The 14,188-nt window shown below is 39.5% G+C and overlaps 1 long non-coding RNA gene across 2 annotated transcripts in view; it reads right to left on the bottom strand.

The window, feature by feature from the left end:
* LOC105605503 (uncharacterized) overlaps positions 1-14,188 on the bottom strand; it is a 51,653-nt gene that overhangs the window by 24,291 nt on the left and 13,174 nt on the right. Inside the window, exons 3-4 of one of the 2 annotated variants that reach the window (XR_003587348.3) lie at positions 7,478-7,606; positions 3,173-7,382 (exon numbers count right to left, since the gene is read on the bottom strand). This is a non-coding gene — a long non-coding RNA (uncharacterized LOC105605503). Of the gene's footprint in view, positions 1-3,172; positions 7,383-7,477; positions 7,607-14,188 lie in introns of those variants that run through there. The other variant, XR_009598890.1, reaches the window with a different exon arrangement.

Here is a 14,188-nt window from a genome sequence, read left to right as displayed (position 1 = left end):
TGTGTTAGTTTCTGCTGTATAGAAAATTAATTCATATATATATATTATTTTTCAGATTCTTTTCCATTATAGGTTATAATAAGATTTAATATAGTTTCCTGTACTATACAGTAGGGCCTTGTTGTTTATCTATTTTATATATAGTAATGTGTATCTGTTAACCCCAAGTTCCTAATTTATCCCTCTCCCCACTTTCCCCATTGGTAATCATAGGTTTGTTTTCTATGTCTGTGAGTCTGTTTCTGTATTGTGCATAAGTTCATTTGTATCATTTTTCAGATTCCAGATATAATTGATATCATATGATATTTGTCTTTCTGTCTGACTTACTTCACTTAGTATGATAATCTCTAGGTCCATCCATGGTGCTGCAAATGGCATTACTCGTTCTTTTTTATATTTGAGTAATATTCTATTGTATCTATGTACCGTATCTTCTTTATCCATTACTCTGTTGATGGACACTTAGGTTGCTTCCATGTCTTGGATATTGTAAATAGTACTGCAATGAATATTGGGGTGCATGTATTTTTATGCACTGCAAAATTATAGTTTTCTCCAGATAAATGCTCAGGAGTGGGATGGCTGGATTGTATGGTAGCACTGTTTTTAGTTTTGAAGGAATTACCATGCTGTTTTCCATAGTGGCTTTACCAATTTGCACTCCCACCAACAGTATATGAGGGTTCCCTTTTATCCACACCCTCTCCAGCATTTATTATTATAGACTTTTTGATGATAGTCATTCTGATTGGTATGAGCTGATACCTCATTGTTTGATTTGCATTTCTCTAATAATTAGCAATGCTGAGCATCTTTTCATGTGCCTGTTGGCTTATCTATGTCTTCTTTGGAGAAATGTCTTTTTAGGTCTTCTGCCCATTTTTTAATCGGATTGTTCATTTTATTGATATTGAGCTATATGAACTGTTTGTATATTTTGGGAATTCAGCCCTTATCTGTTGCATCATTTGTGAATATTTTCTTCAATTCCATACACTGTCTTTTCATTTTGTTTATGGTGTCCATTGCTGTGAAAAAGTTTTTAAGTTTGATTAGGTCCCATTTGTTTACTTTTGTTTTTATTTATTTCTGCTTTGAAAGACTTAAGTCATTAAGAAAACATTGTTGAGAACTAAGATGGTGGAGGAGTAGGTGGATGTGGAATACATCTCTCTCCACAGATGCATCAAGAATATACCTTTATATGCAGAAGATCTTGCAGAACAACTGATGACAGACAGGAGTCCCTGACCACCGGAAAGGAATATTTAAGTCCACGCAAAACTTGGTAGGACAAAGGAAGGGGGCGGGGAAGAAGAGTGAGCAGGACTGGACCTGCACCTGGGAGGTGAGGGAACTGAAACAGAGGTCAGCTCCCCACAACGGGGCAATTGTTTGGGACAGAGGAAAAGCATTTGAGGCTATTGGAGAGTGCAGCTGCAGATCTGTAACACTCCAAATGGAGTGAGAACCACAGAGACCATCCTTGCCGCAACACTATGTACCCTGGACAGGGATCCAGTTCCCTGGAACGCATGGTGGATAGGAGCTGGAGTGTAGAGATTGGACAGAAATCCCAGGGTTAGACTGCGAGGAGACAGCCTGAGGGGACATGCGGGAGGAGATCGCAGTGGGGATTGCCTTCGGAGGAAGGTCAGGCAGTCATGAAGGCAAGGTGATACTGCTGAGTCACACAGAGGTCATGGAGACATCACTGTAGCCTCTCTCTCCCTACATGCTAGTTTTGGCAGCTTACCAATAAAGAAAGACCCCAGAGAGAGTAGCCCTTTAAGTGCCTGATGCACAAAGGAATAGAGAAGAACCCTAGCCAGGGAGGCCTTTGAGCATCTGCTGTGCCAAGTAACAGAAAAGGACCAGCCATGGAGGACCAGCCTTTGAATGCCAGCTTCCAGAGACTAGAAAAATACTCTAACAGTGCCATAGCTCCTGCACCTGAGGTCACCAGCATCCCTGTATACTTGGTGCTACCAAGGTCCCTGCAATCCAAGCAGCTGCACCACCTCCATGCTCAATCCTCACTGAGGCAGAGCTGCCAGAGGCTAGAAAAAACCTTAATAGTACCATATCTCCTGTGCAGACGGTAGCTGGCTCCCCTAGGTACACGGCTCTGCCAGGGTCTCCATGATCCAAAAAGCCACACCACTTCCACACTTGATCCCTATTGGGGCAGAGCTCCCAGAGGCTGAAAAACCTTAAGAGCACCATATCTCCTGCTTCCCTGGCTGTCAGCCCCTTGTTTACCTGGCGCTGACAGGATCCCTGCAATCCAAGCAGCTGTGCCACCTCCACACCTTGTCCTCACTGGGGCAGACCTAGGTCCTCCAGGGCAGTCTCAGGAGCAAACTCCTGTGGGTGACTCACATCCAGAAGTGGAAATACAACCACAGTTGAACCCTAGGGACAGTGTGGCTAAGGAAGAGGATCAAAAACTTCCCCACAACTGTACAAGCTGGAGATTAAATCCACCTGATAAACTAGGCAGATTCTGTTTATGGAATATATAAAAGGGCAAAGAGAGTTCCCATAAAGGAAAATGCCCTAGTTCTGACACCTGTGGACATTGGAGGCAAGAACATGCAGGAGAAGAGCCAGATTAGAGTCTGAGCAGCACCTACAGCAGGTGCAGAGACCAGCCCAGTATTGAAAGGCATCCTAGGGAGGTGGAGGCAGACTGTGACTCACAATGAGGGAAAGGATGCTGACAGCTGAGATCCAAGAAAAATATTTATTATTATTATTTGTATCTTTTGATTTGTTCTGTAATTGGTTCTGGATTTTGTTCTCTTCTTTTTTTATTCTCTGTTGCTGTGGTTATTGATTTTATTATTACTACTAACTCCATTTAAGCTTTTGAGAACTTTTCTTTTAAATCACATTTTTTATTTCCTTTATATACTTCTACCTCTGCATTGACATTGTGTTGTTCTGTGAGCTTTTCTTTATCTTTCTTAAATTTTGTTCTGGTTTTGGTTTTTGTTTTTCTTATTGTTCTTTTCTGGCTGTAGTTATTATCTTTCTTACATATCTCTATTTAACTTTGCTTTTCTAGTTTTTTCTTTTCTTTCTTTATTTCACCATGTTTGTTAGTTTGTTTGCTTTGCTTTGCTTTATTCTCCAGTTGGCACTCTATGTTAGTTTTGTTTTCCAGTTTGTGTTTTAGTTAGTGTTATTTTTAATTGCTGAATATCAATTTTGGTTTCCTTTGCTCACCAGCTCAATTTCTCATATCATCTTTTCTTTGGATTGTTTTGGTTTTGTTTGTGTGTGTGTATGGGTGTGTGTGTATGTTCCTTCATTTTTATCATTTGTCTGATTTTGTATTTACCATTTGTCTGGGATTCATCTTTTGTTTGTTGAATTGGTTTGCTTTAGGGTTTTGTGTGCTTATTTTAATCCCCCTAGTGCTATTACCAACTGTGGAATCTCGGTTCCCTGGCCAGAGATCAGGCCTGAGCCCTTGGAGTGGAAGCATTGAGTCCAAGACCCTAGACTGCCAGAGAACTCCTAACCCTATGTTCATGAAAACTCTCACAAAGGCCTCTACCTGTATCCTAGACCTGGTGTCACCCAACTACCAACAGCACCCAGTACAAGACACCTCACAGAAACAATAAACAAGACAACAACAACAACAAAAACAATCATCAATAGACAGGCTTCCCACAGACACCCAAAGCATATCATGTCACACAGCCCTGCCCATCAGAGGGGGAAAAAACTCAACTCTCCCATCAGAATGCAGACATGCGTCCTTCCCAACACAAAGCCTACACAAACCACTGGACCAACCTTACCTACCAAGGGCAGAAACTGAAAGGAAGAATGAATATGATCCTAAAGCCTGGGAAAAGGAGACCTCAAACACAATAAGTTAGAAAAAAGTGAAAAGACGGAGAAATATTGTGCAAATGAAGGAACAAGGTAAAAACTCACAGGACCAAATAAATGAAGAGGAAATAGACAAACTATCTGAAAAACAATTCAGAATAAAAATGATACAAAATCTCAAAAATAGATTGGAGAAAATGCAAGAATCAAATAACACATTTAACAAGGACCTAGAAGAAATAATGAATAAGCAAACAGAGTTGAACAACACAATTACTGAAATTAAAAGTACTCTAAAGGAATCAGTAGCAGAAAAACTGAGGCAGAAGAATGAATAAATGAGTTGGAAGATAGAATGGTGGAAACAAATGCTAAAGAGCAGAATAAAGGAAAAAGAATGAAAAGAATTGAGGATAGTCTCAGAGACTTCTGGGACAATACTAAAGGCACCAACATTTGATTTATATGGGTCCCAGAAGAAGAAAAAGGAAGGGTCTAAGAAAAATTTTGAAGAGCTTATAGGAGAAAACTTCCCTAACATGGGAAAGGAAATAGTCAACCAACTCCAGGAAGTACAGAGAGTTCCATACATGATAAACCCAAGGAGAAACATGCTGAGACACATATTACTCAAACTAACAAAGATTAAACACAAAGAAAGAATATTAAAAGCAGCAAGGGAAAAGCAACAAGTAACATACAAGGGAAATCCTGTATGATTAACAGCTGATCTTTCAGCAGAAACTCTGCAGGCCAGGAAGGAAGGTTAGGATATATTTATGTACTAAAAGGATAAAATTTACAACAAAGATTACTCTACCTGGCAAGGATTTCATTCAAAATTGATGGAGAAATCAAAAGCATTACAGGCAAGCAAAAATTACAAGAACTTAACACCATAAAACCAGCTTTACAACAAATGTTAAAGGGACTTCTATAGACAGGAAACACAAGAAAAAGAAAAGACTTACAAAAACAAATTCAAAACAATTAAGACAATGCCAATGGGAGTATATATATCAATAATTACTTTAAATGTAAATGGATTAAATACTCCACCAAAAGATGCAATCTGGTTGAATGGATACAAAACAAGACCTACATATATGCTGTCTACAAGACACCGACTTCAGACCTAGAGACACATACAGACTGAAAGTGAGAGGATGGAAAAAGATATTCCACACAAATGGAAATCAAAAGAAAGCTGGAGTAGCAATTGTCATCTCAGACAAAATAGACAACTATAAAGAATATTGCAAGAGATAAGGAAGGACACTACATAATTATCAAGGGATCAATCCAAGAAGAAGACATAACAAGTGTAAATATTTATATACTCAACATAGGAGAACATCAATACATAGGGCAAACAATAACAGATATAAAAGGGGAAATTGGGAGTTACACAATAATGGTAGGGGACTTTAACACTCCACTTACACCAATGGATGGATCATCAAAAAGAAAATTAATAAGGACCTAATTGATATCTTCAAGACATTCTCTCCAAATGCAGAAGACAATTGCCCTTCTCAAGTGCAAATGGAACATTCTCCAGGATAGACTACTTCTTAGCTCACAAATCAAGCCTCAGTAAATTTAAGAAAATTGAAATCATATCAAGCATCTTTTCTGATCACAATGCTATGAGACTAGATATCAATTATAGGGGGAGAAAATGTTAGAAAAAAAAAACACAAAAACATGGAGATAAAACAGGTTATTGATGAAATAAAAAGGGAAATAAAAAAATTTCTAGAATAAATGACAACAAAAACACAATGACCCAAACCCTATGGAATGCAGCAAAAGCAGTTCTAAAAGGAGTTTATAGCAATACAATCCTTGGAAAAGGCAATAGCACCCCACTCCAGTACTCTTGCCTGGAAAATCCCATGGACAGAGAAGCCTGGAAGGCTGCAGTCCATGGGGTCACTGAGGGTCGGACACGACTTAGCGACTTCACTTTCCCTTTTCCCTTTCATGCATTGGAGAAAGAAATGGCAACCCACTCCAGTGTTCTTGCCTGAGAATCCCAGGAACGGGGGAGCCTGGTGGGCTGCCGTCTATGGGGTTGCACAGAATCAGACACGACTGAAGTGACTTAGCAGCAGCAGCAGCAGTGCTTAATTAATATTACCTATTGTAGCCCTATCTTCCCATTTGAATGCCTTGAAGGATCCAAGATCTTACTCATCTTTATATCTTATTTCCTCTTTTCCTTCTTTCTTCCCTACGCCTTGGCCATGAGCCCCGGGTACAGTTTCTAGAACAGAGGGCACTTAATAAATTACTTTTGAGCAAAAAATATTTACTACCCCTTAATTATTCCAATATCCTCCTACACAGTGAATTTCGTCTCTTCATCATTCTGATTGCTTTAATATCTACATTGATGTGTTTCTACCATGTACCTTTATATACTAGTCTGGTCAACCCTTTGGATCTCAAATGTGAGTAATTAATTGACTGTTTAAAAATCACAGCAAATTCCAATATATTCCTAAAAATAAATAAAAGTTGGGTAAATAAATCAAGGAGGGAGTGATCAACTGCATAAACTGCTGCTGATAGGTCAAGTAAGATGGGAAATGAGAATTGGCCACAAGATTTAGCACATTTTTTAATGGATGAGAGGAAGTCTTCCAACAGAGGGAACAGTGTACGTAACTGTGAGAGAATGTACAGTGATTTCAGGCAACTGCAAATAATTCAAGATAACTACAGCTTAGGGATATAGCAGAAACTAGAGAGCAACATAGCTGGATGGATACACACAGGCTAGATCACAATGTTACCCTAAAAATTTTGGATTTATGTTAAAGGTTATAAGAATTGACAGGATAATTTTAAGTTGGGGAGTAACACAGACAAACATTTTTAAAATCAATATGAAATCTGTATGAAAAATGGAAAACAAATCTGAAGGCAAGGAGATCAGTTAAGGGGCTATTACTATAGCCCAGGGAGAAACTAAGGCAATGGCAGTGGGATCAAAATGAGAGGATGGAGCAGATAATTAGGAATTAGTAGGACTTGGTGGTGATTTTAAAATTCAGGAAGGAGGTATTAAAGAGAGGAATGAGTCAAGGATGATTTAGGTTCTGGACTTATGTTCTGGACGAGTAGGTTAGGCTAACCATTCACAGAGAGAACACTAGACAAAGAGTAAGTTTGGCAGTAAAAAAAAAAAAATCACACACAAAGAAGTGCAGAAAGCCACCTAGTATCTTGGACCTATACACTGTATCACATATACTTTCTCATTTAATCTTGTTAATTAGGGAGATGAGAAGCAGGCTCATAGAGATTAAGTAATTTACCCAAGCTTACACAGCCAGGATGTGAGAGTGTAGACTAGAACCCAAGCTCACTGTTCTCCCACTTCTTCAAAGCTACTGTGCCAAAGATTTTGAGGCAAGGAGAAGGAGCACTTTAAAAATGAGTAAAGGTGAGCAAGTGGAAAAAGAAGGGGGTTCTCAGCTTTTGAGAGCAGGTTTCCCAAGTATCTTTTTCTTTAAGTCTTCCTGGATGGATGATAGAGAAAATAAAAATGTTTATCAGCAACACATTTGGCTCATTAAATTGAATAATACATAATGTAAAGTAAGGAAGACAATACCTTGGTATTTTTTCCACAGCCTCTCAGTGTCTTCTTGGCTTATTTTCATCATCCTAAGGTTGTCCCCAATAACTATCGATGAACTCAGGAATAGTGCTGAATGGCCCAGGCTCTAGTAGTTCTCGCAGTCTACAGAGGAAGATAAACACACAATTATAATACAAAGTAACCATAAAATCTAGAGACAGAATTTTAAATATAAACTTTATCTTGGGATAATTTCAGATTCACAGAAGAGCTGTTTCAAAGATAGCACAGAGAACTATTAGACATCATTAGCCCATAAAATGATAACATTTTATACCACATCTATCAAAATTGAGAAAATGACATTCATACATTACTATTACTATTACTAAACCCTAGACTTTGGATTTCACCAGCTTTTCATTTATATCACTTTTCTGTTCTAGGAGCCAATCTGGTGTTCCCTGTTGCACTTTCAGTTGTCATGATTCCTTAGCTTCCTCTGATCTGTGGTAGTTTCTGACTTTCCTAGTTCTTCTGAAAACATAAATATTTTAAAACATTACATATAATATACAGTAAGTCCCTTACATACAGATGAGTTCATTCCAAAAGTGTGTTCATAAGTCCAATTTGTTCATAAGTCCAACAAGCTTAGCCTGGGTACCCAACTACACAATTGGCTATATAGCACCATTCTGTAGTAGGTTTATACTTTTCTCACAAATAATACATAAAAAACAGATACAAAAAGAAAACATTTTAAATCTTACAGTGCAGTATCCTTTGGTACTGTACACATACTATAGAGTAATACAGTACAACAGCTGACATATATGGGCTGACACCATGTGAACAGGCAAGGAGAGTTACTGACTGGAGAAGGGAGAGGAGGTGGGAGATGGTAGAGAGCTAAAGGATCATCAGCAATAGGATATGGAGGGCAAGCTGCAATTTCACACACACCTAACATTAATGCCACAAGTTCTGGTTCCTTACTGGTTTCAATTCTATCTACCCTCTTGAAGAAAAAAAATGATCCAGTGATGTCTGGGTAGTAGCTCTTATTTTCTTGTCATAGATGACACAGTAGCACTGGATGCATTCTGAACAGCTGCTACAACCTTTGTGTACCATTCTATGTTCAGGTCCTATGCCTCAAAAACTAATAGTGCCTCCTCAAGTAAAGAAAATCCCCTTGCCATTTCCTGTATCACGAATCTCTTTGTTTCTTCAATTACTTCTTCCTTTTGTCTCTCTTTATCATTTCTCTGGGCCTTCAATTCCATCAATTCTTCATTAGTAAGCTCCTCATGTTGAACAGCAAGGAGTTCAATGAAGCCATCTTCTTGCAGATTTAGCTTCAGCTTCTCACTGAGAGTCATTACGTTGCTGAAGCCCTCTTTGGATTCCTCATCCACCTTCTCAAATCCACAAAAATCATTAAAAAAAAGAATGTGGACAAAGATTCTTTCAAACCCCATTCATGGTGATGGCCATAATCTCACACCAAGCAAAAATAGCCTTGCATATGCTATAGTCCTTCAAAAATTGTTTCAAGGTTGTTTCTGATTTATCATTCACCTTTACTGCCTGATGAAAAGTGTGACCTAAATATTTCTTGAAAGTTGCTCTGACTCCCTGGTCCATCAGTTGGATGAGTGACATAGTATTTGGTAGCAGATGCACTACTTTGACATCGGGATGAAAGTTGCCCATGAATGGGGGTATGGCCCAGAGCACTGTTGTGCAGCAAAAAGAATGCTGAATGAGATGTCCTTCTCCAAGCAATATTTCTCTACCTGTGGGATAAAGTGGTGGAAAACTCAGTCCTAGAAAATGCCTGTGTAACCCAGGCTTTCGGGTTACTCTTCCACACAACAGGAAGAGAGCCCTTGGCTATGTTTTTAAGAGCTCTTGGGTTCTCTGAATGATAAACTAAGAGAGGCTTTAGCTTCATATCACCAGAAGCATTGCCACCAAACAACAGCCTGGCATCAACTTTTCCTCCTTACTGATATGACTTTGATCTGGCATCCTCTTCCAGTACAGTTTGTCTCACCCACATTAAAAACCTGCTTAGAATCCCACTGCTGGGCCTATACCCTGAGGAAACCAGAATTGAAAAAGATGCACGTACCCCAGTGTTCATTGCACCACTATTTACAATATCTTGATAAAAGTGAAAGAGGAGACTGAAAAAGTTGACTTAGAGCTCAACATTCAGAAAACGAAGATCATGGCATCTGGTCCTATCACTTCACAGGAAATAGATGGGGAAACAGTGTCAGACTTTATTTTTTGGGCTCCAAAATCACTGCAGATGGTGACTGCAGCCATGAAATTAAAAGACGCTTACTCTTTGGAAGAAAAGTTATGACCAACCTAGATAGTATATTCAAAAGCAGAGACATTACTTTGTCAACAAAGTTCCGTCTAGTTAAGGCTATGGTTTTTCCAGTAGTCATGTATGGATGTGAGAGTTGGACTGTGAAGAAAGCTGAGTGCCGAAGAACTGATTCTTTTGAACTTTGGTGGTGGAGAAGACGCTTGAGAGTCCCTTGAACTGCAAGGAGATCCAACCAATCCATTCTAAAGGAGATCAGTCCTGGGAGTTCTTTGGAAGGAATGATGCTAAAGCTGAAACTCCAGTACTTTGGCCACCTCATGCGAAGAGTTGACTCATTGGAAAAGACTCTGATGCTGGGAGGGATTGGGGGTAGGAGGAAAAGAGGACGACAGAGGATGAGATGACTGTATGGCATCACCAACTCAATGGACGTGAGTTTGAGTGAACTCCAGGAGTTGGTGATACACAGGGAGGCCTGGCGTGCTGCGATTCATGGGGTCACAAAGAGTCGGACATGACTGAGCAACTGAACTGAACTGAGGACATGGAAGCAACCTAGATGTCCATTGACTGACAGATGAATGGATAAGGAAGTTGTGGTACATATACACAATGGAATATTACTCAGCTTATAAAAAGGAATGCATTTGAGTCAGTTCTAATGAATTGGATGAACCTGGAGCCTATTATACAGATTGAAGTAAGTCAGAAAGACAAATACTATATACTAACAAACACATATGGAATTTAGAAAGATAGTACTGATGATCCTACAGGCAGGACAGCAAAGGAGACACAGACATAAAGAACAGACTTTTGGACTCAGTAGGATAAGGCAAGGGTGGGATGATTTGAGAGAATAGCATTGAAACACGTGCATTACCATATGTAAAACAGAGGACCAGTGCGAGTTCAATGCCTGAAGCAGGGCACCCAAAGCTGGTGCTCTGTGACAACCTAGAGGGATAGGGTGGGGAAGGCAGTTGGAGGGGGGTTCAGGATATAGGTGACACATAAATACTTATGGCCAATTCATGTTGCTGTATGGCAAAAATCATCACAATATTGTAAAATAATTATCTTCCAATTAAAATTAATTAATTTTTAAAAACTGCTTGAGGAAATATGCACCTTCATAAATAATTTCTCAGTGTTTCAGGAAATTCCAGGGCAGCTACCATATCTGTATTCACTGCCTCACCACTTACTTTTATGTTACAAAGGCTGACTCTGGCCTTGAACCAATGAAACCAGCCCTCTGATTCTTCACTGTTTCTTCTTCAAGTCTTCATAAAGGCTTTTAGCTTTCTCTTGAATCAGCATTAAGCTGACCAGGACTTAACACTGATGCTGATCCTGCATCCACACACTGAGAAATTTCTCCATCTCCTCTATCACTTTCTCATGCTTCTTCAATATTAATGTTGACGTTTATTGGCATAGCAGACTTCAAATGTTCCATGATCTGGTCCTTGTTCTTTAGAATCATGCTGATGGTTGAACAATTCATGTTATAAGAATGAGCGATGTCTATCATCTTTTTGCCTCGGTCCCCTCTTTCAGTTATTTTCACTTTTGTTTCCATTGTCATTGCTTGGCACTTCTTAGCAGTACCAGCTACATCATCACTGCTTTCACACTTGCTTCTGGACATCCTGGGCCTGAATTAAAGATACCATACTACTATACCCTACACAGGAAAAGAATCAGACATGACTGAGCACCTGAGCACACAGTACTCTAAACAGTGCTGCACAGTAAAGTACACAAAAGCACAACCACTGGTAGAAGATGTTGTGACAATGTACACCAGGCACCTGAACTAACTTACGGTGATTGGACATGTGAAGGCATGTTAGCATCTTTGAAAATTTGCAATTTGAAGGTTCATATGTAGAGGGCTTACTGTATAGCATATTTCATATACATATATTTTACAGACTGAACCCTCTTGATTACCTTTTGCTGAGACATGCTAAAGGCCCAAGCTTATTCAGTGAAAATCAAAGATGTGAAACATCAGAGGAAATGCATCAAAGATACATTGTGCAAAGATTGCTGCATAGGTTCCAATTGCACTGTATTCACAGCAGTTTTGCACAGTGCATTGAGCTGTGTTTTGCCAATGGGGACTAAATATTGAACACATCATGTATTGTAATTATTATGAGTATTTACCCATGTCTCTGAATTTTATTGCAACTCTGTACAAAGCAGTAATTTGTAAATTTAACATCATCCCAATAAAAATATAGACAGTTAACTGTTTAATTAGGCAATCTAATTATAACTTCACATGGAGGACTTCCCTGGTAGTTCAGTGGTTAAGAATCTACCTGCCAATGGAGGGGACAGGGGTTCGATCTCTCATCCAGGAAGATATCATATGCTGTGGGGCAACTAAGCCATGCACCACAACTGCTGAGCCCACGCACGATAACTACTGAAGCCTGCAAGCCTAGAGCTGAAGCTCCACAACAAGGGAAGTCACTGCAATGAGAAACCTTCACACCACCATGAACAGTAGCCCCTGATCATTTCAGCTAGTGAAAGTCTGTGTGTAGCAACAAAGACCCAGTGCAGTCAAAATAAAAATAAAATAAGTTCCTATGGAAAAATAAATAAGCAAAAATAAGCAGGAAATTCTAATAAAGAAGAATAGTGAGAGTCAGTTTTCAGTTCAGTTCAGTTCAGTCACTCAGTCGTGTCCGACTCTTTGCAACCCCAGGCCTCCCTATCCATCACCATCTCCCAGAGTTTACCCAAACTCACGTCCATCGAGTCAGTGATGCCATCCAGCCATCTCATCCTCTGTTGTCCCCTTTTCCTCCTGCCCCCAATCCCTCCCAACATCAGAGTCTTTTACAATGAGTCAACTCTTTGCATGAGGTGGCCAAAGTACTGGAGTTTCAGCTTTAGCATCATTCGTCTTACCAGATATTAAAATATTTTAAACTTTCAATAGTTATAAACAAAGGGTACTGCCACATAAATAGACATACAGACCAATTTAAAAACAGAAAGTTCATCAGTTCAGTTCAGTCACTCAGTCATGTCTGACTCTTGGTGATCCCATGGTCTGCAGCACACCAGGTTCCCTGTCCATCACCAACTCCCAGAGCTTGCTCAAACTCACATCCATTGATTTGGTGATGCCATCCAATCACCTCATCCTCTGTCCTGCTTTTATCTTTCCCAGCATCAGGGTCTTTTCTAATGAATGAGTTTTTCGCATCAGGTGGCCAAAGGATTGGATCTTCAGCTTCAGCATCAGTCTTTCCAATGATTATTCAGGATTGATTTCCTTTAGGATTGACTGGTTTGATCTCCTTGCAGTCCAAGGGACTCTCAAGAGTCTTCTCCACCACCAAAGTTCAAAAGCATCAATTCTTTGGTGCTCAGCTTTCTTTATAGTCCAAATCTCACATCCATACAAGACTACTGGAAAAACCAGAGCTTTGACTATATGGACCTTGACAGCAAAGTAGTGTCTGTACTTTTAAAAAAACTGTCTAGGTTGCTTATAGCTTTTCTTCCAAGGAGCAAGCGTCTTTAAATTTCATGGCTGCAGTCATCATCTGCAATGATATTGGAGCCCAAGAAAATAAAGTCTGTCACTCTTTCCACTGTTTCTCCATCTATTTGCCATGAAGTGATGGAACCAAATACCATGATCTTAGTTGTTTGGATGTTGAGTTTTAAGTCGTTTTTTCCTTCTCGTCTTTCACTTTCATCAAGAGGCTGTTTAGTTCCTCTTCACTTCCTGCCATAAGGATAGTCACATCTGCATATCTGAGGTTATTATATTTCTCCTTGCAATCTTAATTCCAACCTGTGCTTCATCCAGCCTGACATTTCACTTGATGTACTCTGCATAGAAGTTAAATAGGCAGGGTGACAATATACAGTCTTGACGTACTCCTTTCTCAATTTGGAACCAGTTCATTGTTCCACGTTCGGTTCTAACTGCTGCTTCTTAACCTGCATACAGATTTATCTGGAGATATGTAAGGTGGTCTGGTATTCCCATCTCTCGAAGAATTTTCCACAGTTTGTTGTGAGCCACAAAGTCAAAGACTTGCGCATAGTCAATGAAGCAGAAGTAGATGTTTTTCTGGAATTCTCTTCCTTTCTCCATGATCCAACGGATATTGGCAATCTGATCTCTGGTTCTTTTGCCTTTTCTAAATCCAGCTTGAACATCTGGAAGTTCTCAGTTCACATACTGTTGAACTCTGACTTGGAGAATTTTGAGCATTACTTTACTAGCATGTGAAATGAGTGCAATTGTGCAGTAGTTTGAATATTCTTTAGCCTTGCCTTTCTTTGGGATTGGAATGAAAACTGACCTTTTCCAGTCCTGTGGCCACTGTTGAGTTTTCCATATTTGCTCG

Source organism: Ovis aries, chromosome X (genome assembly GCF_016772045.2).
Source record: "Ovis aries strain OAR_USU_Benz2616 breed Rambouillet chromosome X, ARS-UI_Ramb_v3.0, whole genome shotgun sequence".
Taxonomy (NCBI): Eukaryota; Metazoa; Chordata; class Mammalia; order Artiodactyla; family Bovidae; genus Ovis; species Ovis aries.
The sequence above is the reverse complement of the archived record's forward strand: the minus strand, read 5'-3'. Positions and strand labels throughout refer to the sequence as shown.